The 25,943-nt window shown below is 39.8% G+C and overlaps 1 protein-coding gene, 7 non-coding genes and 1 pseudogene across 8 annotated transcripts in view; all 9 read left to right on the forward strand.

The window, feature by feature from the left end:
- The first annotated feature begins 7,338 nt into the window (after positions 1–7,338).
- Positions 7,339–7,502, forward strand: LOC116656879. Its single transcript, XR_004311885.1, has one exon. It is a non-coding gene; the product is annotated as a U1 spliceosomal RNA (small nuclear RNA).
- A 708-nt stretch (positions 7,503–8,210) lies between these two features.
- TEX14 (testis expressed 14, intercellular bridge forming factor) overlaps positions 8,211–25,943 on the forward strand; it is a 93,509-nt gene continuing 75,776 nt past the window's right edge. The window contains exon 1 of the mRNA XM_032498396.1: positions 8,211–8,306. The gene's annotated coding sequence lies outside the window, so the exon portion shown is untranslated. The remainder of the gene's footprint in view (positions 8,307–25,943) is intronic.
- LOC116656902 lies at positions 8,528–8,691 on the forward strand. The gene has a single exon (XR_004311909.1). It is a non-coding gene; the product is annotated as a U1 spliceosomal RNA (small nuclear RNA).
- Positions 15,316–15,479, forward strand: LOC116656891. The gene has a single exon (XR_004311897.1). It is a non-coding gene; the product is annotated as a U1 spliceosomal RNA (small nuclear RNA).
- Positions 16,495–16,658, forward strand: LOC116656909. The gene has a single exon (XR_004311916.1). It is a non-coding gene; the product is annotated as a U1 spliceosomal RNA (small nuclear RNA).
- LOC116656910 lies at positions 18,667–18,830 on the forward strand. Its single transcript, XR_004311917.1, has one exon. It is a non-coding gene; the product is annotated as a U1 spliceosomal RNA (small nuclear RNA).
- On the forward strand, positions 20,288–21,082 carry LOC116669213 (annotated as a pseudogene).
- Positions 24,421–24,590, forward strand: LOC116656913. Its single transcript, XR_004311920.1, has one exon. It is a non-coding gene; the product is annotated as a U1 spliceosomal RNA (small nuclear RNA).
- Positions 25,591–25,754, forward strand: LOC116656911. The gene has a single exon (XR_004311918.1). It is a non-coding gene; the product is annotated as a U1 spliceosomal RNA (small nuclear RNA).

Consider the following 25,943-nt stretch of genomic DNA (forward strand, 5'->3'; position numbering starts at 1 on the left):
ATAGGAAAGATAAATGAGTGCTGTTTGGACTAAGGAAAAACTCTGAATCCAGGCTTGGCTTTAGAGATGGTTGTGATAAATCTTAAGGCCTCAATCATTTATATTTGGAATAGCAATATCAAAATTGCACAAGGCCTAATACCAAATAGGAGCTCAAAATATTTGTTGTCCACCAACTCTTGAAATGTTGTTCTCACTTGACTTCTGAGATGCTACACTCCTGATTTACTACCTACCCATCTGGCTTTTCTGTCTCCCTTCCAAGTTTGTCCTCCATAACCTGGGCATGAATGTTACAACTCTTTTAAGGCCCTATTGCTGACCTCTCACTGACTGTCCTGTTCTGTTCTCTCCTCTCTGATTCTCCCATTCTCTATCTTTCTCTCTGCTATCTTATTCATATTCACAGTTCAGTGACTATTTATACGTCAGTGATTTGTAAATTTATTTTTCTAACTCTGACCTGTTCTCGGACCTCCAGATGCAAATATCTAATATGCATACAGTACAATGCTAAATCTCCAACTATCTTAAACCTAACTCATTATCTTCAGCCCCTAAAACCTTTTGTCCTCTTCAGGCATTCCTTGCCTCTGAATATCCTTCCATCTGCACAAAACAGAAACCTAGGAATCATCTTCCACACCTCCTTCCCTTTAACTCTCCATATTCAGTATATCCACAAACCCTATCAATTTTCTCCCTAAAATATCTCAATTATGTTCATGTCTCCTTCTCTAGGCCAAGCTGTCACCATTTCACTTACAGGTACTGCGAGGACCTTTTAGCTGGTCTCTCTGAATCTTGTCTTCCCCTCCCCTCTAGACTGTTCTCCCATGCTACAGGCTGGGGGTTCTTTCTAGAGTGTATTTCAGTTCACATAACCCCCTATTTTGATCTTAGGATAAAGACCAGATTTCTTAAGGAGACTTACAAGAAGCCTTGCATGTTCTGGCTCCTGTTTACTTCTTTAGCTGCAACCTTTCCGTCTCTCCTCTTTGCTCTTTATACGCCAGCCACCCTGACCTTAATTCCTGTGTGTGCCAGACCTCATCATACAACAAAGCCTTTGCACATGGCCTCTCTGCTTCACTTAATTAACTATTTATCTCATATCTCAGTATTCATTGACCCCCTTCTCTGACCCTGAACCTGTCCCTTTAACAACCCCCCTCAAGACTAGGTCAAATCTCCCACCTTAAGGCTCTCATAGCACCAAATGTCTTTGTGTGATCATTTATTTAACACATGAGTCCCCCAGTAGAATGAAAGACTCAGTAGAACAGGGACCAGGTGGATTTTACTCATTGCTGTTTTCCTAGGGCCCCAGCCCAGTGTATGGTTTATAGGAGGTGCTCAGTATATGTTAGAAGAATGTATGGTTAGATGATTGACTGGCCCCTCTCTCCCTATTTTTTTTCTGTTTTGTACTCTTAAATATGGTGGAAAGTATATTCTTGTAGAAAGTATCTACTTGTAGAAAACAAATAAAATACCAGAAATGTAAGGAATGTAAAACTAATTCATAGACCTTTTCGGTTTTATTTTTTAAATTGTAGTTGATTTACAGTGTTTCGGGTATATAGCAAAGTGATTCAGTTATACCTATATCTATATATTCTTTTTCAGATTCTTTTCCATTCTAGGTTATTACAAGATATTAAATATAATTCCCTGTGCTATACAGGAGGTCTTTGTATATATTTTATATATAGTAATGTGTATCCATTAACCCCAAATTCCTTATTTGTCACCCTCCCCTTTCTCCTTTGGTAACCATAAATTTGTTTTTTTATGTCTGTGACTCTATTTCTGTTTAGTAAATAAGTTCATTTATATCATTTTTTTAGATTCCATATGTAAGTGATATAATACGATATTTGTCTTCATCTGATTTACTTCACTTTGTATGATAATCTCTAGATCCATCCATGTTGCTGCAAATGGCATTATTTCATTCTTTTCATGGCTGAGTAATACTCCATTGTATGTATATACCACACTTTATCTATTCATCTGTCGATGAAAATTTAGGTTGCTTCCATGTTTTCTTCAACCCATGTTACCAAATGAAACTTGGGTCTGCTCACAGTGCACAGTAAAGCCAGTCTACTGACACTGGGTTGTGGTGAAGGAAAGTACAGCATTTATTACAAGGCCAAGCAAGGACTGTGGGCAGGTAATGCTCAAAAGACCCAAACTCCCCGATGGCTTAAAGACAGGGTGAGAGAGAGGGTTGTGGGGTGCTTGATCAGCTCATGGACGTTCTTCTGATTGGTAGATGGGGAGGTAATAGGGAGCAAAAACACTGCCATTCTTCTGGTTCCAACCTGTCTGGGGTCTGTGTGCTCCTGGTTAGCATGTAGTTAACTTCTTCCACCTGGTAGGGGTTTCAGAATCTGCAAAAAGCTCAAGGATATGACTCAGAATATTATCCATAGCCCTTGAGAAACTAAATAAAGGTCCTTGACTTTGTTTAATGGCTAAACTGTTATTATTTTGTCTTGCTTGACTGTTTTCTTTTGTTTCTGTATTTTCTCTTTTCTGATTAAATTTGTTCTTTCGAACTCTGGGAAGGCCTAGGAGGCTAAAGTTTTTCTATAAACAAGAGGCAGGTGAAGGACATGGTGGGGGGTGGGGGGATCAGTCCTATAAAGGCCCCATAGGGTCTTGCTCAGTTACAGTCCCCCCTTTTCTTTGATACTCCTCAGTCTTGAGGGGGAACAGGTGCAGGACAAGAAAGGTAATAAAGTTTTGGATAGAGAGGTTGATCATAAACTCAGCAGAAGAACTCGTTTTTAGGGGGACTCAGTTTCACTCAGAAATAATAATGTTAACATTTTCATTTATTTTTAATCTTCCTACAAATTCATATAATGTATATATTTGTTATCATAGTTGTGATCAAATTGTGAAGAAATGTATATATCTTATTTTTCACTTAATATTTTGTCAAAAGCTCTCTCTTTATGATTAAAAATTACTTAAAAATTAAGTTTAATGTTTGCATACTATTCTGTCCTTAGGTCCATCTTTCTAATCAGTGGCCTGTAATTGGACAGTTGAATTATTTCTAGTTTTCTGCTGTGATGAGGTAGGATGTGCTCTGAAGCTGGCTTATTCGAATGTTTCCCTGTATGCCCCCCCCCCCCATACATTTCTGGTAGTAGAATTCCTTGGTCAAAAAGCATGTACATTTTCATTTTGAATCTTAATGCCAAATGTTTGCACCACTTACACTCCTACTAATAGTGGATGAGGGCTGATTTTCCTGCCTCCACCCTAGCACTGGCCCTTAGCAGTCTTTAAATGGTTATTTTTTTTCTTTTTTTTTGAGGCATAATTGACTTTAAATGGTTATTATCTTTTATGACTAAGAAAGTTTAAAAGTCTTTTCATATAATTTTATTGGCCAAGTATATTTTATCATTGTAACTATCTCATTTATCTCTTTTTCCCATTTTTAATTCTTAATAGTGGCAAAATACACATAACAAAAAATTTACCATCTTAACCATCTCTAAGTGTAAGGTTCAGTATTGTTAATTATATTCACAATGTTGTACAATCGATGTCCAGGACTTTTTTATCTTGCAAACCTAGAACTCTATACCCATTAAACAACAACTCACCATTTCCCCTGCCCCCAGCCACTGACGAGCCATTCTACTTTGCATGAGTTTGACGATTCTTGATACTTTGTACAAATGGAATCATACAGTATTTTTCTTTTTATGACTGGTTTATTTCACTTAGTGTAATGTCTTCAAGGTTCATTCATGTTATAGCATGTATCAGAATTTCCTTACTTTTAAAGGTTGAATAATATTCCATTGTATGTATATAACACATTTTGTTTACCCATTCTTCTGTGAATAGGCACTTGAGTAGCTCTTACCTTTGGTCTACTGTGAGTAATGCTACTGTGAACATGGGTGTTTATCCTTTCCCACTTTTTAACTAGGCTACTTTTAATTTGAAATATGTATTTGTAATAGGTCAATGTTTTTATTATCAGAAACAATAACTAATCTTTATTGTACTTACCATAGGCCAACCATTCTGCTCAGTTTTGTCTGACATGAAAACCCAAAATCCATATGCTGCCAACTCTCTCACGTGTGCCTATTCTATCATACAGGCTATTTGCCTAATCTGTATATTGCAGATACCTTCCCACTTTGTCATGTGTATTTAAACTTTATGAGGTTTTCTATTTTATTGAGGTCATGTATATGCAAAGTTTGTGTTTAACTCTTACTTCAGTAACATGCTTAGAAAGTCTTTCTTTTCTTCCAAAATTATAAGCATGGGGGAGTCGGGATATAGCTCAGTGGTAAAGTGTGTGCTTAGCATACGCGAGGTCCTGGGTTCAATCACCAGTACCTCTGTTAAAAAAAGAAAATTATAAGCATAATCATCTGTTTTTTCTACTTGCAGTTTATGATTTAATTTGAATTTTTTAATCTGATTTTTTTAATGTAAAGTAGGAGGAAGAAAGCATCTTTTTTCCTTCTTTCCAGTGGTGAGCCAATTTTCTAAGCACTCTTTATGAGGTAATCAATCTTTTCTCCCCCCTATATGAAATGCCACCTTTATCATATACTTTTATGTAGTTAGGTCCTATATTCCTGATATAAGACATATTTATTGTGTATATTCTTTCACTATCCAACTAGATTCAGTTCATAAAGATTTTATAGGCTTAGTTAAGAGTTTTGCATTTTTTCGTGAGTGAGAGTAATCTGTGACATGATTATGTCTCCTTTGGTTTTGGCAATGGAGCTTTACAACCTTTGCAAAATGAACTAAGAAGCTTCTCTATTTCTTCTATGCTAACTTATGTTAGTTTTAAACAAATATATATATCTCCTTATATTCTTCTAATCCAAGAAATGTTGTGGCTCACCTCAAAGGATAGTAAGATCGGTGGGGCTTCTGTGAGAATTACAGCATTAATGATTTTCTTAACCTGCTTGAGCTGCAGAAGTGCGAAGGGCAGTCACCTTTTGCCCTAAGGCAGACTGTCTTGGACAAATATTTTGATAACTAGGTCCACAGCAGTGAAGTTCTTGTGAAATATTGAAACTAGCCTTGTGAAGGGCTCTGTGTTATTTGTTTAAGAAAGCACTGCTCGCACTATTTATAGTAGCCAAGACATGGAAACAGCCCAAGTGCCCAGCAACAGATGATTGGATTGGTTAAAGAAGATGTGGTTTTTTTATATATATATAAATATATATAATGGGATATTACTCAGCCATAAAAAAGCATGAAATGTTACTATTTGCAGCAACATGGATGGACTTAGAGGATATCATACTATGTGAAGAAAGAGAAAGACAAGTATTATATGGTATCATTTCTATATGGAATCTAAAAATTAATACAAATGAACTTATATACAAAACAGAAACAGACTCACAGACATAGAAAATAAACTTATGGTTACCAAAGGGGAAATGGAGGCAGGGAGAGAGATAAATTAGGAGTATGGGATTAACTGATACAAACTGCTATACATAAATAGATAAGCAACAAGAATTTACCAAATAACACAGAACTATATTCAATATCTTAGAAAACCTATAATGAAAAATAACCTGAAATATATATATAACTGAATCATTTTGCTAAACACCTGAAACTAATACAATATTGTAAAATCAAGTATACTTTTAAGATAAATACATACATACATACATACATACATACATACATACTGCTAGTCACAAATGTTCTGAAAATGGCATTTTGAATTTAAGAGTTGTTTGGTGATAACAGTAGCCTAGTTCATGGATACCACTTTTTTCCTTTACATGTGTGGTTCCCAACTTTTTCAAGTTATCTAACTTTTATTTCACAAAACAAAATGTAGATATTTTGTTTCTAGATTACATACACATATATATTTATGTATACATGTATGTATATAAGCATATATATATATTACATAATACTTCTTTCTTTGGGGGAGAGAGTCTATAAAAATCAAACTGGTAGACTGTCAAAAGGTCAGCCTCCAGGAATAGTTGTAGTTCACATCATGACCTCCCCCTTCCACCTCAATATTTTTTTATCTGTCTCACACACCTCTCTGTTTTGTCACTTATTGCTAATCTTTAATAAGATTTTTACAAATAGCATTATTTCTTCCTGCTTTAGAGACCTAAAACTCTGGGTATTTTATTTTCGTGGAGGAGAGAAAATCAGAAGAGTCCTTTTGTAAGATAAAAAGACTTTGGAAATAGGGTGGGGTTGGGATTCTAGTGTGTTCATGGAGAGACAGCTGAAGAACAGTTAAACTTGAAAACTGATGCTAATTTACAGTGAGGCAGGAAAGAGAGGATTGAGAAGACTGATAATATTGATTATGTAGACATGAAATATGTAAATTATTAAGGCAGTAAATTACTGCCTGCGATGGGATTTGCTCTTTTTAAAGAGTCTAATACGAGTCCAGGAGGGCTCAGGAGTTTCCTGTAGAATGGATTCTCCAGTAGTCTTGTTCTGGATTTCAGAGACATCCGTGAAAAAGCAAACATATGACCCCATATTTGTAGTGTTGAGCTCAGGAGGGTTTAAGGGTAAGTGGAAACACAATTTACTCTTGGCTTAGGAGGGGAGACACTGATCACAAAAGTAGTTTCCATAGGTGAGGGTCATCATCACATTCCCACTGAACAGACCCTTACGATTTATCCAAATGGCTGTGTTGTAGGAGGGGACTCTGTGAGCTTTTCTCTAACTCCGTTCAAAGTTAGAATTAGTGTTTGTGCAACTGATCTTGCAAGTAAGGGTGATCATTTGCCTCATATCTGAAAGCGTATTTTGTATTTGTGCTTGAAGCTTTGAACTGACACCCTATTTTTAGCACTACATAGACTGGATTTTCAAATGTAGTTTTCCCAATGTCATCTTTTAAGACGTGCTTTCAGTTACGTGGATAGCGGCTTGCTGAACTGCTAGAATCACAGCGACGTCATTAGCTCCAGCCCTTGAAGGAGGAACTAATTTGTTGTTCATCTTTACATCCGTAGAGCGTCTTTGCTTTTAAGTTTTATTCCACTCACTATACCAGGAGGGACAAAATGACATCAGCAAAAGGGGTGCGGAATATGTAGATAAGCCCAGTGACTGACAGTTATGCTTACACTAGGCATATATTTCCTAAGATTTTGGCAATATCTAGATACATAAAATATTGCTGCGTGCTAAATATAGTTTGGAGACTACTCTAGAAGCGGGGAGTGGTCTATAAAAATACTTGAAAAAAGTAATCCTATCTAAAGAGTGATTTGAATCTGTGGGTGAGGTGCCAGGCGAAGCCAGCGACTCATACTTACCTGGCAGGGGAGATACCATGATCACGAAGGTGGTTTTCCCAGGGCGAGGCTCACCCATTGCACTCCGGTTGTGCTGACCCCTGCGATTTCCCCAAATGTGGGAAACTCGACTGCATAATTTGTGGTAGTGGGGGACTGCGTTCGCGCTTTCCCCTGATAGTTTTTGTTCTAAGAGAAGAGGAAGTTTGTCGTTTTGGTTTTCTATTGTTGTAGATTATGTATATTGGTGTTTTTTTTTTAATTGGTTCTCGTCTTTAAAAGTAGGAACCGTGAATTTTTTGCGGAGATTTTTGTTTCTATTTTAAGGGGTTTGGTTTTATTTCTTTTGTTTTCCAAGGATCTTTTTGCTGCCGTAGTGAACTATCTGAGGTATAAACGATAAACTTCTTTCACTACTTTCTGACTACTGGGATAGAGGATGCGTTTCTGGCCTTTTTTGGTTTCTAAAGGTTACGTCTATATGTTGTTTGCGATCTGTTCGTGCATTTTCAGTCAGCAGACTTCTGTCCTCTTAACACCTAAATCTCTCAGGCTGGGGGCGGGGGATAGCTCAGCGGTAGAGCGCGTGCTTAGCATGCATGCAAGAGGTCCTGCCGCCAATACAATAAAATACATAAGCGTCTCCCCCTTCCAACCCAAAAATAACATGGGGAAAGAAAAGTGAATGTACGTAGCGGGCCTTCCTTCTTCCTCCTATAAGGGCCCTGTGATTACAGTAGGCGCACGTGGATATTTCGGGCCTTTCCCCCGCGGCCCTCCACACCGCCCGCCCCCGTCTCCCCAATTGCAAAACCTGAATGACGTACAGTCTGTTTTGCTAGAGTGAGGTAACATATTAACAGGTTTCGGAGGTTAGGACGCGGACATTTTGGTGGGTGAGTATTCAGCCTACCGCATCAACAAAGGCCGGAGATGTGTTAGTCGGGCGTTATAGAATGACGTCTCTAAAAGATACTTGGGGTATGTAAATGACCGCAGTGTCTGCTGGTCTTGTTCACGTTGTGCAGACATTAGTTATTTTCTGCAGTGTCCAGCTCTGCAAAAATCTGATTGTCCGTCTTTTACAATTTGTAGAAGTGTTTCTTTCGTAAGTGACGGTCTGGAGCGTGCGTGCAGTGCATGACCGTATGTTTGAAGTGTTTGGAATGTGAGGGTGAGGTTGGAGGCAGCGTGGTGAGCTCATACTTACCTGGCAGGGGAGATACCATGATCACGAAGGTGGTTTTCCCAGGGCGAGGCTTATCCATTGCACTCCGGATGTGCTGACCCCTGCGATTTCCCCAAATGTGGGAAACTCGACTGCATAATTTGTGGTAGTGGGGGACTGCGTTCGCGCTCTCCCCTGATTTTTTTTCCTGTTTTTAAAAGAAAGTATGTGTTGTTGTTTTCAGTGTTTTGTAAACATTTTTAAGAGGAAAAAGTGTAGTGTTAAAGAATGGGTGTGAGTTTGTGGGTTGTTTGCACTTGAACGTGAGGTTATCGTTTGTTTGCTTGTTATGTGTAATGAGAATTTAGGTTTGGTAGATCTAAGTTTATAGTAGTTGGGAACTAATGTCTGCATGTGGTTTTATGTATAATCTATAGTTAGGTTTCAGGTGAGGGTATGTTTTATGCTTTTTGACAGAGCAAAAAGGTTTTAAAACTATGCTTCCCCAGTAAGGAGTCCTGTCTGGTTTTTGGCAGTGAAAAGAATGATGTTAATTTTTTTTTTTTTCTCCTCATTTTATGTGTGGTTAAGAAAGGACTAAGCTTTATTTGTCATAGGTTGGTTGGTCTTTTGGGTCACCTTGAAATCTGGATTCTTCAGGGTGTTGAAATAATCAGGATATTATTCTCTCTTAGCAACATTTTCCTAGGGCAGTCTACCCAGGCAAAGCAAAAATAAACAAGTGGGACCTAATTAAACTTACACCTTTTCTGCACAGCAAAGGAAACCATAAGCAAAATAAAAAGACAAACTACAGGATGGGGGAAACTATTTGCAAAAGGTGAGACTAAGGACGTAATTTCCAGAGTGTATAAACAGCTCATACAACTTAAAAAAAACAACAAAAAACAAACAAACAAAAAAACCCAACCCAATCCAAAAATGGGCACAAGACCTAAACATGCAGTTCTCCAATGAAGATATACAGATGGCCAATAGGCACATGAAAAAAATGCTCAATATTGCTAGTTACCAGAGAAGTGCAAATCAAAGCTGCCATGAGGTATCACCTCATACCTGTCAGAATGGCTGTCATTCAAAAAGTCTACAAACGATAAATGCTGGGGAGGGTATGGAGAAAAAGGAACCCTCATACACTGTTGGTGGGAATGTAGTTTGGTGCAGCCATTATGAAAAACAGTATAGAGATTCCTCAAAAGACTGCAAATAAATTTACCATATGATTCCACAATCTTGCTTCTGGGCACATATCCAGAGGGAACCTTAATTAAAAAGGCACTTGCACCCTGGTGTTTATAGCAGCACTATTTACAATGGCCAAGACATGGAAACAACCTAAAAGTCCATCGTTGTCGTGTATTTCTACAATAGAATACTACTCCGCCATAGAAAAGAATAAAATAATGCCATTTGCAGCAATATGGATGGACCTGGAGATTGTCATTCTAAGTGATGTAAGCCAGAGAGAGAAAGAAAAATACCATGAGATACCAATTACATGTGGAATCAAAAAAAAAAAAAAAGTGGGGGACACAAATGAACTTATTTACAAGATGGAGATAGACTCACAGACATAGAAAACAAACTTCTTGTTACCAAGGAGGAATTCCACTGGAGCGTGGAGGGATAAGTTGGGAATTTGGGATTTTCAGATACTAACTATATATAAAATATTTAAACAGCAAAGTCCACTGTATAGCACAGGGAGCTATATTCAACATCTTGTAATTAAGAAGAATATAAAAAGGAATATATATAACTTAATTGCCATGCTATACACCAGAAATTAACACATTGTAAACCGACTGTACGTCAATTAAAATTTTTCTTTAGTCACCTGAGTATTATTTTGGGGACTTTGCTTAAAACTGAACAATGAGAGACACAAAGTACAAGTATTTTGCAACATGCTTTTAAAATTTCTATCAAAAATAATACATATGCCTCATTTAAAAAGTCAAGTAGTCCTTTTAGACTTACAAACTGAGTTCTTTGCCCACCTCTTCTCATTCTTCAGGTCCCATTTCAGAGGGAGGCACTTTCCACTCTAAAAACAACTAAAATTTGATTCTTCTGACATTTATGAATCTCCATGTTTCTAAACCATTGTGCATAATGTTATCTTCTGGTGCATCCATTTTTGACAGGGTTTGTTTATTTGTTTATTTTCAATGTATTTTATTTTTTTTAACATTTTTTATTGATTTGTAATCATTTTACAATGTTGTGTCAAAACAGGGTTTATTTTTGATAGTGATAAATGAGGATTTAGCTCTCTTGTACCACCATGTCTTTTCTCTTTTTCCTAGTATAGTTTAAAAAACATTTGGTTAAATCACTTGGTTAAATCAATATTTGGTGTTCATATTACTCTTAGGGAAACATTATTCACAGCAGAGCATTGTCACTGAGTGTCATTTTTTTCCTTTAATTTAGTTTTTCCTCTGGTTAGTTTTTTCCCCCTCTGCTTCAGTTTATCTTTTTTTCACTCGGTTACTTCTACCCATTCCTGATTCTTCCCACACCTTCCAATAGCCTCTTCTTTTCCATAAGGTCAATCATATTAAGTGGTCTTACTAGTTTAAATGTGTTTTTTTTTTCTAGAGATATGTCTAGTTCCATTTTTCTTCTACCTAAATCCAGTGCTCTTTCAGCCTACTGCGTGTTTTAAATGGGTATGAAATTCTAGTTTGGAGTTAAATTTTCCTTCATGATTTCAAAGGTGTCACTTTTTTGACTTCTAGACTCTAGAAGCTATTGAGAAGGCTTTCTGATTCCTGATCCTGTTTATGTGACATATGTGACTGATCGTCTCATTTTCAGAAAAGTTAACGAGTCATCTCTTTATTTTTATTTCTCTGTAATTTCCTAATGATGTGCCTCAGTGTATCTTAAAGCCATTCGCTGTATGGGGCACTTGATGAGGGCCCTTTCAACCAGGAAGCCTTCCATGTTGGGAAGTTCTCTTGAATTATTTCATTAGTGATTTCCTTCCCTTGGTTTTTTTTTTTTCTCTTGGCTTTTAATTCTTCTAGAACTCTCCATATTTGGATGTTAGAACTCCTACAATCATCTTATAGGAAAAAAAAATCTGTTCTCCATCAATTCATCTTTGTTGCTCAGCTCATGTATTCAGTTTTTTATTTCTGTCATCATCTTTAAAAACTTTTTTTTTTGTTTTTAGTTTCTGGTTTGTATAGCTTCTTGTACTTGTTTTTCAGATGCAAGTTCTTCTATTATCTCTCTGAGGATTTGGGGGGATAATTAGGTTTATTTATTTATTTATTTTATTTTTCAGTAGAGGTACTGGGATTTGAACCCAGGACCTCATGCGTGCTAAGTATGTGCTCTACTACTGAGCTATACCCTCCCCCTCTCTCTGAGGATTTTAATGATAGTTTTCATTTCCTTTTTTAGTTTTCTTTCTTTTGCATAGACTGTCTCCTCCATATTGTCTTGTTTTGGTTGGTTGGTTTAGCTGCTGTTATAATCGTCTCCTTATGTTAACAACTAGGGAGCTAGTTGGAAGCTCTGGGGGCCAAGGTGAGGTGGATGGTCTTTCTGCTTGCCTGTAGACTGATCTGCCTACATCTTTGTAGAGAAAGTCCTTGTTAACATCTTTGGAACTTTTTTCTAGGGTGTTCACATTCCTCAGAGGAAATGTTCAGTATCCTCAAAGGTTAAGGACCTGGTTGCCAATGTCCTGGAAACCAAATGGAGGCTGAGAGGGAGGAGGTCTCAGCATTCAGCCATTGGAATGCATATATACATCCTCTTTCCGGTAGATGTTTAAACTTTCACCTGAGCTTTGAGGCTTCTCCATAGAGCCTCAGCTGTGCCTTTCTCACCACTTTAGATAGTGCCAGGGTAGGGTAGTTATCCAGCAGCATGGGGAAAGAGGGGTGTGGACATCTCTTCTGGAACAGCTTTCCATAAACTTGGTTCTTTAGTATTTTCCCATTTCACCTGGTTCTAGAAGTTCTGGGACTGTTAAATCTGGAGTTTGAGTATTCTGCAATGTCATTCGGGTTAGTTTTCAGTTTTCCCCAGAACTGGCTTAAGATTTGGCCATCCCAGGTCTTGTTGTGTCATTTATCATTTATAACTGTCAAAAACATGTTACTGCTGTTCCTTCTGTTCTCTCCTTGAAAGTTGTTGCCTTTTAAAAACTGCTTTTCTGCAGTTATTGTGGGGTTTTGGGAGGGAGTGAAATTTATAGGTATTCAATATACCATCTCTACCCAAAACCCAGAATTATTTGCAGTAGTGAAAATTTGAACCAACTTAAATGTCCAGCAGTAAAGGGAATGATTATATGAATTACGATCCAATCATAAGATGACTATCATGAAGAAATTTTAAATTTTGCTTCCTGTAAGTTTTTAATGAGAGAGAATGAAGCTAATGGGTAAAGTAATACATGCAGTAATTATATATTGTGCTATTTCAACTATTTTAAAAGAAGCAAACAAGAAAAGCCCTGCTCGAAAGGCCTACAGTGTAGTGGGGGAAGTAACCCTGAATGCCAGGCAGAGAAGAATCCAGGCAGTAACATAGGCACAGTCTAGACTGCACTCAAGGTCAAGCACAGGTGTTACTGTGTCCTAAAATTGACTGACAGGAACCAGGCCAACCTCTGGTACAACTCCCAAGTGATCTTACCAGGGTTATACTGCTGTCTTAGTAGTTCCAGTGGCTGCTTTTCATGTTGTTTATAATCAATCCTCTTAGCTCCATGCATAAGCAGTAATAAAAAAGTGAATTCAGGCTTCAGAGATAGAGACAGGTGTTGGTCTGTGGCATTTAAAAAAAACTTCACACCCACACAAATTAGAGAGGCTGCAGTATATAAAGACCTTTTCTCTGAGTCGTGGTGCAATCAGCTTGTACTGTTGGGAATAGATGTTTAACTCTGCTGGAATATGGAAAGGAACTGCAATCATGCTTTCCCTGATAATTTGCTTTTCCAAAGGCTGTATTCCTTCCTTCCTTCCATCCATCCTTCCTTCCTTCCTTCCTCATTTTCTTTCTTTTTCTCTCCCTCTTCTCCTTCCTTCCCTTCCTTCCTTTTCATGTAGCATTCAATCCACCCACTTAAAGTGTAAAATTCAATGGTTTTTAGTATACTCACAGTTTTGCAGTCATCACCACAATAAATGTTATAACATTTTTATCACCCTGGAGTCCCCTTTTATAACAAATAGTAATGTTCCCTTTACTACTTGTAGTATGTTCATAGAAAATATGAATATTCAAGATGTTCATAGAAAATAAAAGCTATGTATATATATACTTCCCGCACAAGTGACATAAATGTCCTAACTGTAAAATAAAGAAGAAATAAAAATTAAATGTTATCATAAAATATTTTAATATGTAACTGCTTGGTGTGGCTACACAAGGAAACAAAAATATCCCCATGCATTTTCAAAACTACCCCTTGAGTGTGATGGCAGAGTCAAGAACTACTGGTTTATGTGGAGGTTTGAAATAGCAGAGCAGAGGGCATTTAAAAGATGTAAATATAATATAAAAGGAATGCCAGAAAGCAGCTAAGATGTGGTTACAGTTTGCATGAATTTGTAGTTGGAGGATCACAACTTCCTCCAGCAGTGCTGGGGAAAATGGGAGTAAAGGAGGTGACTGTTGGATCTATCCCCTGATGGAGGACGTGTGCTATGCTGCAGCATAAAGGGAGGAAGATGAGGTGGTTAAGGGGCTAGTGAGTCAAATGGCATCTAGAATCTGAAGAATCAAGTGAACTGAGTGGTCAGATTTTCCTCTCTGGCAAGAAGTAGACTGGAGGCTGAGAGAGACTTACGCTGGTTCAAAACACATAAAATGGTGGGAGAATATGACAGCAACAAAACAGATTTTTCACATGTATCACTTAGCAAAAAAAGAGAAAGTCACAGAGACCAGAAGAAAAACTCCAGAGGGGAAACGTAGGAATGGACGCTGTGTATTCCCTAAGGACATCTGTCCATGCTCAGAAGCGCGGGGTCAAGGTGTGAGGTGGCGGGGTTAACAGCACGGGCAGGGGCGGGAGACAAAACCTAGGTAAGGGATCTGACTGGATCTCCCTCCTCATTCTGTAAAACCGAGGAACAGATTCAGAGGGCTAGAAGCTTATCGCGAACTGTGCAGTGTGACACTAAATTGGAGTCCAGATCTTGGAGTCCAAACCCTTCACTCTTTACCCTTCTAGCAGGTAGTCACGACTTTCTCGGCTTGACGCCCTGCTCCTCCCCCTTTGTGGAACAGGAGGGAACGGTGCGGGGCTGGTTTAGAGCGTTGGTATCCAGGCAAGGATGCCGGCTGAAGCTGGCTCCCGACAAAAGGTCTTCTGCGTCCGTTTGCTCGGGGGACTTCACACATGGTGAAAGGGAGACCTTCGGCTACGCCAACATTGGGGGAGGGGTGGATTTGTGTCAGGAAAGTAGCCTGATCACGCCACTTAGGTCGGAGCGAGTGGGAGGAGGAAGAAGTCTTCCCCAGCAGCCGGGAGGGGGCGCAGCCGTCAACCCCCGGGAGCGCTGCTGCCGTCTGGGACCTGCCGGTTGCACGTGACGTATTGCCGGGAGGTGGAGTATGTAGATGAAAGCGCGTTTTGGGCGCCTTTTGGAACCGTCTTGCCTGGAAAGCCGTGCTGGATTATCTATTACCAATACTAAGACATAGTATGAAAATCTGTTTTCTTGGGCTTCTTAGATAAAGGCTACTTGGAATCATTTCAGCAGTGACCGAAACCTTACAGTGGTGTGCACAGCAGCGGGCAGTGTCGGGGCCAACCCTTGACTCATACTTACCTGGCAGGGGAGATACCATGATCACGAAGGTGGTTTTCCCAGGGCGAGGCTTATCCATTGCACTCCGGATGTGCTGACCCCTGCGATTTCCCCAAATGTGGGAAACTCGACTGCATAATTTGTGGTAGTGGGGGACTGCGTTCGCGCTTTCCCCTGGTATATGTGTATTTGACTGAAAGATTAAGAGCTTTTGTGTTTGTTTTTGTTCTCGGGTTTGTGTCTTAGAGTTTGTTTATGATATGCAGTTTGTCTTAGGTTTTAACTTTAGGTTTTTTTTTATATTAAACAAATCGTGTTTTCTCTCGGAAGGTTGGTTATTTTTCTTTTATTCTCTAAAGGTCGAGTTACTGTAAGCAGTAGTGACTTAAATTTATTTCATTGCTCTAGATATTGGAGAGAGAGTATGTTTTTTTGACCCCTTCTGCTTTCTGAAGGCTGTCTGTACAAAAACGTTTTTTGTAATCTGTTCGTTCATTTTCAAAGCCAACAGTGTAGCATTTCCTGTTTGCTGACTTCTCTCCTGTCCCTTAGACCTAAACCTCTTGGGTCCAGAAGGGATAGGTCAGTGGTAGAGCTTGTGCTTAGCATGCACAAGATCCTGGGTTCAATCCCCACTATCTCCATTAAAATCAATAAAAAGCTAAGTATCTCCCTTTTCCCCAAAATACAGCACGAAGAAATAGTAAATGAATAAACGTCTCAGGCCTGCCTGCCTCCTCCTATAAGGGCCCTGTGATCACAGTAGGTGCACCTGGATGTTTCGGGCCTTTACCCACCTCCATCTCAAAGCCTTAATCACGTAGTCTTGCTACAGTGAGGTAACATTCACAGGTTCCGGGGATTAGGACGCAGACATTTTTCGTGGGGGAGTATTCAGCCTACCACATCAACAAAAGCCTGAGATGTGTTTGTTGGGCGCTGTGTAATGACGTCACTAAAAGATATTTGGAGCATGTAAATGACCGCAGTGTCTGCTGGTCTTGTTCACATTGTGCAGATACTAGTTATTTTCTGCAGTGTCCAGCTCTGCAAAAATCTGATTGTCCGTCTTTTACAGTTTGTAGAAGTGTTTCTTTCGTAAGTGACGGTCTGGAGCGTGCGTGCAGTGCATGACCGTATGTTTGAAGTGTTTGGAATGTGAGGGTGAGGTTGGAGGCAGCGTGGTGAGCTCATACTTACCTGGCAGGGGAGATACCATGATCACGAAGGTGGTTTTCCCAGGGCGAGGCTTATCCATTGCACTCCGGATGTGCTGACCCCTGCGATTTCCCCAAATGTGGGAAACTCGACTGCATAATTTGTGGTAGTGGGGGACTGCGTTCGCGCTCTCCCCTGATGTAGTTGGGTTAATAATAGATTATGTTCTTTGTGTGTTTTGTGCCTGTGTTCTAGTTTGTGAGTTATAACTGTTTGATTCACTTGGGTCTTAGAACTGTGGGTTTCCACTCTGAGCAGTGAGAATAGCGTTTCCAAAAGCTGTTGGTTATTTTTGTAGGGAGCCTATTGTAAGCGTTTATTGTTTTAAGTTTCTTTTACTGTTCTGAGCATTGAAAGAGAGTATGTTTTTTGGCTCTTTCTGTCTTGTCTGTTGTTTGTGTTTGTTCACTTTGTAAAGCCAAGAGCTTAGTATTTTTTGCTTGCTGACATTTGTCTTCACACCTAAACTCGGGCTTGGGGGAGGGGATAGCTCAGTGGTAGAGCACGTGCTTAGCATGCACAATGTCCTGCTTCCATTAAAATAAAGAAAACACTTAAGTATCTCCCCCTTCCCAAAAAATAACATGAAAAAAAAAAAAAAAAGTCTCGGGCCTTCCTGCCTCCTTATAAGTGATGCAGGAAAACAGATGTGGGGCGTGAGGAGGGCCGTGTCCCAGGCTTCGGGTGAGCCCCTGGGACATGCCCCGCCAAGTGTCAGTCCTTGGCTTTGCGCAGGAAGGAATTCAAGAGCGAGCCACAATTGAGTGAAGATAGGTTTGTTACAGAAATGACAGGCCAGCCAAGAAACAAGCACCACTGGGAGGTTTGGAGTACTCAGATGTATTAAGCCAGCAGGCTCAGAGGGGCTTCTGCTCCGAAGCTCTGAGCACCTCCAAGACGTGTGCATGAGGTTTTATAGGGTTAATTTACAAGCTTGGGGTATTAGGCCAATAGGCACAAAACAGCTTTAGCAGCATCATTATCACAAAAGTAGAGGCGGGGAGGGAGCAAACCAACATTTCAAGGCCAGATGTGTCTCTTTGAAAATCCAGCTGACTAGCAAACAAAACAAAACAAAACAAAACAAAACAAAACCATGAGCAGGAAATCAGCAAACTGACACTTGTTACACTTAGATTCATGAGTTAGCTTATTAGCTGAGCGTGTCTTTTCCTTCTCAGGTTTATTCAGAGTGATACATTGAAAGGCAGGAGAAAGGCCACGAGGTGTAGGGGTTGAGTGCTCAGATTAAAAGTAGGTACACATTCCATAGACAGAATGTGGGCTGTCTCCGAAGAGGAAGAGAGGCTGCCGCAAGATGCTGTATTGCTGGTTTTTATGGGCTTGGTGGCTTCATATGCTAATAAGTGGAAGGACCAGTCTAAGTAGCCTGGGGAAGGGGCTGGGATTCCCAGGAAGTTGGCCATTTCCCACTCTTTGACCTTTTGTGGCTAGCCTTGGGACTGCCATGGTGCCTGTGGGCATGTTATTCACCATGTTACTGTATTACAGTGAGTGTATAATGAAGCTCAAAATCTGCTAGAAGTTAAATCTCTCATCATCTTGAGCCTCAAGGCCTTTTAGGGGTTGAATCTTTCACCATTTTGATATTAATTGCTGTAGCATTCGTTGAATGGCTGTGCCCTGCCCCCTTCCTGTCTCATAAGGGCCCTGTGATTACAGTAGGTGCACGTGGATATTTCGGGCCTTTCCCCCACGGCCTTCCATACTGTCCCCCAATCCTCCCATCTCAAAACCTGAATGATGTGCAGTCTGTTTTGCTAGAGTGAGGTAACATTCACAGGTTCTGGGGATTAGGACGCGGACATTTTGGTGGGTGAGTATTCAGCCTACCGCATCAACAAAGGCCGGAGATGTGTTAGTCGGGCGCTACAGAATGACGTCACTAAAAGATACTCGGAGTATGTAAATGAACGCAGTGTCTGCTGGTCTTGTTCACGTTGTGCAGACATTAGTTATTTTCTGCAGTGTCCAGATCTACAAAAAAAAATAGATTGTCCGTCTTTTACAGTTTGTAGAAGTGTTTTTTTCGTAAGTGACGGTCTGGAGCGTGCGTGCAGTGCATGACCGTATGTTTGAAGTGTTTGGAATGTGAAGGTGAGGTTGGAGGCAGTGTTGTGAACTCATACTTACCTGGCAGGGGAGATACCATGGTCACGAAGGTGGTTTTCCCAGGGCGAGGCTTATCCATTGCACTCCGGATGTGCTGACCCCTGCGATTTCCCCAAATGTGGAAAACTCGACTGCATAATTTGTGGTAGTGGGGGACTGCGTTCGCGCTCTCCCCTGGTATCTTTTTTTTCTGCGTTCTAATAGCAGAAGGGGAGGTTTAACGTTTGTTTCACTACCGTGGTTGAAGGTTTAATTAAGGGAGCTCAGTGCTTAGTCGTGTAGTCAAAGGTGCGTTACTGTGTTTGTATTCGCTAGTCACATTTTTGAGTGATGTTGTTTCCAGAGTGTGTGATAGGCGTGGTATTACTCTGGTTGCCTGCAGCTGTTTCTTTTTATTCTTTTCTGTGTGGTTACTGAGGCACTTTTAATTACTCATTCACTTTCTTTTATTTTGTAATTTTTCAGGGGGCCTTTACTGAGTTATTTCCGTTAACATGTTCTCTCTTCCTGGAATGGCCTGCTTTCTCTCATCAACTTTGAAAATGCATGCTCTTGTGAAGCTGCCCGGTTTCCCGCTGAACCCTGGATGCACTTAAAACATTAGGTTCTGTAGGTATTATGCATAAGGAAATTTTTTTAAAGTCAGAAGAAAAAAAGATGAATTTTTAGGTAGAAGAAAATGTTACATATAATAATGTCATCTTTTTATGTTTTTCATAAAGGAGGGTCCACAAAGGCAAAAGCATATAGGATCTTTCAAAGTCATAATGTGATCCTTAACCCTTTTATTAGTGGTCATTACTCTTATAGTTCTGGCAGATCTGTTTCCCCTACAGACTGTGATCTTATTTATTGCAGGCAGAATCTATCTCTGCATTGTTACTCTTAGTATCTCCAGTGCCTAGGCTAGTTGCTGGCACCTTAAAAGTTTAAGTGACTGTACATTACTACATACATATGAGTAGCGACTTGAGAACCAGTTTTTGTTGTTTTTGTTTCATCATTAGCAGCACTCAAAGAAACTCAAGGATACTTTGTGAATGGTAAAAGTACTGGAGTAGGCAACGTGGTCATAAGTAAGAGTTCCCTCAGCATAGTAGTAAAAAAAAAAAAAAAGCCTATGAATATCTGCGAAATCATGTCTATGGGGGACACAAATAGTCCTTAGAGGATTCAGAGCTCTGGCCAGCCTGGCATTCGTGGATACCATGAAAACAGCAAATCTTCTGGAATGAAATTAGGAGGGTAGTTCAATAATGAAATCATATTGTATAACTGAGATGAGATGGGCTGGATCACACTTTGTGGATGAGAGTATCTAGCAAATGTCTAAGTAGAGAGATTGGTTTATACTGCAGAGCCCTGAGGATGGGAAATGCAGAGCCAGGGCCAGCCGGTGCTTGTCAGAGGTGAATGAGTTTGGCTCCCTGCAACCCAGGGTGTTTGTGTAGTGTCTGTAGAGTTCCTCGTGCTTTCCTGGTAACAGACATTTAGATTTAGTTCTATCAGCGCTATGGACTTCTTGACAGTCACACCTACTCTATGAACTTATATAACAAAAGTCAGCTTTTAAAAGTTACTGCCGCCTTCATTGTATTTTTCAACATCAACCTTTCCTTGACCCCCCCCCCCCCATGAGGCTAAGGTATGGGTGGAAGTTCATAGATAAGGTGAGACTCACAGACTGAGGGGCATGTCTGTTGGGACAGGACGTCTTAGTTGGCAGGGTCCATAATCTCAGAGAGAGGTGGGTGTGCCAGTGCCGCCCCTATCCAGGTATGTGGGAACTGTTACGATACTTACTGTATTTAGGGAAGGGCTAGGCCTCTCTGCCTTGGCTTATTTGGGGTGCTAACTAAAAACTGGCACTTGCCACCTGCCTCTACAAGGATTGGATCATGTTGGCACTTGCCCTCTAACTTTGCTTGGATTAAATCACGAGCTGCTGCAACCGCTGACCTCCAACACTCCATGGAAGGAGTTCAGGATGGAGATCAGGAATGAGGTAATCTGAGCGTGCAAATGGCATCACCTGGAGCGTGAGCAGCCGCACAAGGATATCCGAGACAATGGCCAAGAACAAAGAGGGCAGAAGTCCAGGAATGTATTCCACATAACCAGCCAAAAAAGCTTTAAAGTTAAAAAAAAAAAAAAGCAAAACCAGTTACCACTAATCTTAAGAAGGTAAAAATTGTGAATGATGAAAAAGTGAACAGTGAATAAAGCCTTTATAGGTATACAAAAGGAACTTGCACATTTCTCAAAAGGCCTTTCCCTTGAACCTCTGCAGAAACAGCTGATTCCTGAGCAATGTCATGAAGACAAACCAGTTAATGTTGATGAAGCTACAAGATTAATGGCTCAGCTGTAATACACCAGTGATGCAGTAAATTCCCCAAATAGACCAATAAATTAAATGTTTTATACAATTAAAAAAAAAAAAAGGAATGAGGTACTCAGTGCTCTGGGGAAACTGGCTGAACAGGCCTCTAGATAGTTAGATATTTTCAGGAGAAGATTTTATGACTTCCAATTCTTGCGTCTCTTTTTATCTAGAAAAGCATAAAATCATTAACTGTGACATCTGCTCCTTGTGACTAGCAGCGAGCCTCTGCCTATAAGTGTGCTTGACTGCATGTCCCCCTTTTTCTGAAATCATATATAATACTGAGTTTCCCCTGCCTCTTTGGAACAGTTTTCTCAGAACTTTCTGGGATGCTGTCTCCTAGGCTATAGTCCTCATTTTGCCTCAAATAAAACTTAACCCACCACTCTTACATTGTGTGATTTTATTTCGGCCAACAGGGGTCTTTGTGAGTTAGTTGATCACTGAGTTGTTTTATTCTATGTGTATGAATATATATATGTATGTATATGAATATATATTGACTGATTATTGCTGATAATTATCATTGTTCCTAGAGGAACAAGCACAGATATCTAAAATATGATAAAATCATAATTTGAACATAAGTCTGTCTTCTAAAGCCTGTGTTCAAAACTAAATATTGTGCCAGATACTTCTTGTGATGGCTCCACCAGGGTTTGGTCTCCTTTTCATGAAGAAAAAAACAGTCTAAAAAGTTATTAGACTTTCAGAAACAATTATTACTTTCATTAACAAATTCTTGAAAGTCTGTAACCTGTATCTCACAACCAGTAACACTGATATCATTTCAATGCATTTGCTTCCAGTAATTTTCCTTAAGGATACACTTTTTCACAAAATTGCACTCATGGTATACATATCATTTCATACCCTTTTTTCCTCTTAACTTTATATGATGAAAATGTTTTTCATGTTGTTAATTGTTATATTACTATTATGTTTGCTTAATACTCCATTTCTCTGTTGCTTTGATTCTACGGGTTTTGGGTGATTTTTTTTTTTTTTTTTTGGTAATTCTGTGATGAACACCCTTGTGCATAGGGCATTGTCTTCCTGTAGAATTACTTGCTATAGGTTAGTAAATGAAATTTCTAGCTCAAAATGTATGACCTTATGTGGCACTAAATGTACATAATTAGTGTTAAATTTTTAAAAATATTACAAGTATTATTTCAATCATGTCACAGAATATGTAGGGGATAATACATTAGTAAATATTTCGGTATTGACACTAACATAATTATGTTACCTTGCATTTTGATGTATTTCCTTTAAGTGTCTTAAACTTTGCATTTTTAGAAATAGTTTTAATCATAGTACATATTTCGTTTATGTGCTTTTTTTTGCATGCATTGTTATGCAGTTTAGGTTTTCCTCTCATTCATAACAAACTTGAAGTTCTTTTTATAATTAACTGTGAACCCTGAAATTAGAGAGATCTGGACTTTGAAAAATGAAAGGAATCAGGGAAAAGTAACTTTTAAAGTTTAAAAATACCATATGTCACCTCTCCTCCCTCAAATAATCTGAGGCATTTCTTAAGATGACTAAAATATTAAAATAACAGAAAACTACTAGAAGTTACCCTAAGAAATCATTAATTCACAAAGATATACCTACAAGGCTGTTCACTGCAGTTAAATAGAAAATAATAAACTGGAAGCAATAGAATATTGATCATATAAGTTATCTATGGCAATATATAACAAAATGAATGTAAAGTGTTACAAAACATCATGTGAAGTATAATTCTATTAAGAATATATATGCGTAAAGAATTGGAGTTATCATACATAATATTAACAGTGGTGATTTTGTAGTGGCATTGTGGTTAATTTTAATTTTGGAAAAAAACCACTTTTCTGTGTTCTCCTAATTATCTACAAGGGAAATTTATCACTTGTAGTAATTTAAAATATCCTCAAAAAAGACAAAGCCATGTGAACTAAGGAGGAAATAACTACCAAAGGTTTGCAAAATAGCCACCCCAAAATGTGCCACTTTTGATGCAGGAAAACAGATGTGGGGCATGAGGAGGGCATGTCCCAGGTCTCGGTTGAGCCCCTGGGACATACCCCGCCAAGTGTGGGTCGTTGGCTTCGTGCAGGAAAGAATTCAAGTGCAAGCCACAGTTGAGTAAAGGTAGATTTATTTAGAGAGATATATACTGCATGGAGTGTAAGGCAAGAGAAAAGCAAAGAAAGGTGTGGGAATTGGGTACTCAGGATAAAGTAGAAGTAGGTACACACTCCACAGAGTGCAGGCCTTCTCCAAAGAGCACGGAGTGAAAAAAGGATGGTCTTAGTAGCTTCCAGGCCTACAGGTGGGACCATTCCAACTGCCCTGGGTAAGGGGCTGAGATTACTAGGAACTGGGCCATCACCCATTCTTTGGCCTTTTGCGGTTAGCCTTGGAGCTGTCATGGCGCCTGCAGGCATGTTATTTATCATGCTGTTATGACAGGCATATAATGAAGCTCAAGGTCTACTAGAAGTCAAACCTCTTAATCCTTAAGACCATCTAGGAGGTGAATCTTCCACCATTTTGGTGTTAAATTGCTGTCATTCCTTGAGTGTCTGTGCCCTGCCCCCTTGCATCCTGTCTCACTTTGGCATAAGGGTTATTTTGAGCTAAAAGCACTTGAAAAACGACATACGTAAGAAGAGCGGTCTGACCTCCCTTTCTCTTCCTGAAAGCAGGAGATAAAGCTCCCAAGTGAAATATGTCTTTCCTAACCCAGGGGGAAGAAACATTGCCAGAGAAAGGGAGACAAAACCTGGATATTTCTGTGCAAACAGGTCTTGTCCAAATAAGTATCTTCTTTTAGCCTCCCCATATATATTAGTCACTTTTCCACAATTGTCTCTTTGTTCGACCTAATATAAAAACATCCCAGAGCGATTCAGACCTGAATAACTGGATTGTGCAGCCCAACCCCCCCCTCACCCCCCCCTCACCCGACGGCCTCTACCCCCGACCCCAACTCCCCTGCTCCGCCCTGCAGCGCAGTATGCGGACTCTGAAGAAATCTATGGCAAGGAATTTACAAACCTTCCCACCTACACTTGTCGATAATTGTCTTTTTGGTTGTTGAGAGGCATAGCTCGAGAGAACTTACAGTTTTTCCGAAAGTGGTAACGTCACGTGACAAGTGATAAGAGGAGGGCATATGTAGATGAGGAGTGCGGTGCCTGTCGGATGGAATTCATTCTTAATGGGACAATTTCTCCTGAATCTCCAAAAGGCTGGATCCTCATCGGTGTCATATGAATAACCCTGAATTTTCTAAACAAAGGCCTAAGGACGTGGAATATAATTGACCATAACTATACAGTGTGCTGAGGACGAGGGTGCAGTGCCAGGCGAGACGAGAAGCTCATACTTACCTGGCAGAGAAGATACCAAGATCATGAGGGTGGTTTTCCCAGGGCAAGGCTTATCTATTGCACTCCGGATGTGCTGACCCCTGCGATTTCCCCAAATGTGGGAATACTGGACTGCATAATTTGTGGTAGTGGGGAACTGCGTAGCGTTCGCGCTGTCCCCTAATATACATGTTTTTGACTTGAAAGACGGAAGTGTTTGTTTTTGTTCTTGGTTTTGTGCCTTAGGGTTTGTTTTACACTTCAACACTAGAGTTCTTTTTTTGTTTCTTATATTAAGCAAATCGTGTTTTCTCTCAGAAGGTTGATTTTGTTTTTCTTTTATTCTCTAAAGGTCAAGTTACTGTAAACAGTAGTGACTTAAGTTTATTTCACTGCTTTAGGTATTGGAGAGAGGGTATGTTTTTTGACCCCTTCTGCTTTCTGAAGGCTGTCTGTACAAAAACGTTTTTTGTAATCTGTTCGTTCATTTTCAAAGCCAACAGTGTGGCATTTCCTTTTTGCTGACTTCTCTCCTGTCCTTAGACCTAAACCTCTTGGGTCCAGAAGGGATAGGTCAGTGGTAGAGCTTGTGCTTAGCATGCACAAGATCCTGGGTTCAATCCCCACTATCTCCATTAAAATCAATAAAAAGCTAAGTATCTCCCTTTTCCCCAAAATACAGCACGAAGAAATAGTAAATGAATAAACGTCTCAGGCCTGCCTGCCTCCTCCTATAAGGGCCCTGTGATCACAGTAGGTGCACCTGGATGTTTCGGGCCTTTACCCACCTCCATCTCAAAGCCTTAATCACGTAGTCTTGCTACAGTGAGGTAACATTCACAGGTTCCGGGGATTAGGACGCAGACATTTTTCGTGGGGGAGTATTCAGCCTACCACATCAACAAAAGCCTGAGATGTGTTTGTTGGGCGCTGTGTAATGACGTCACTAAAAGATATTTGGAGCATGTAAATGACCGCAGTGTCTGCTGGTCTTGTTCACATTGTGCAGATACTAGTTATTTTCTGCAGTGTCCAGCTCTGCAAAAATCTGATTGTCCGTCTTTTACAGTTTGTAGAAGTGTTTCTTTCGTAAGTGACGGTCTGGAGCGTGCGTGCAGTGCATGACCGTATGTTTGAAGTGTTTGGAATGTGAGGGTGAGGTTGGAGGCAGCGTGGTGAGCTCATACTTACCTGGCAGGGGAGATACCATGATCACGAAGGTGGTTTTCCCAGGGCGAGGCTTATCCATTGCACTCCGGATGTGCTGACTCCTGCGATTTCCCCAAATGTGGGAAACTCGACTGCATAATTTGTGGTAGTGGGGGACTGCGTTCGCGCTTTCCCCTGGTAATTTTGTTTCAACGAAAGTAGATGTTGAGGTTTTATCTGATCTGTTGGTTCTTTAAGTCTTGTATCTTTTTAGTCTTAGGAGCTAGTGTGTTATGCATATATTTGATCTTTACATGTACTTGTTCTGCTAGACACTTTTTTTGGTAGTTTGAGATAAATAAGCAACAATTAACTTTTTACTTTGTC

This window comes from Camelus ferus, chromosome 16 (genome assembly GCF_009834535.1).
Source record: "Camelus ferus isolate YT-003-E chromosome 16, BCGSAC_Cfer_1.0, whole genome shotgun sequence".
Classification (NCBI taxonomy): Eukaryota; Metazoa; Chordata; class Mammalia; order Artiodactyla; family Camelidae; genus Camelus; species Camelus ferus.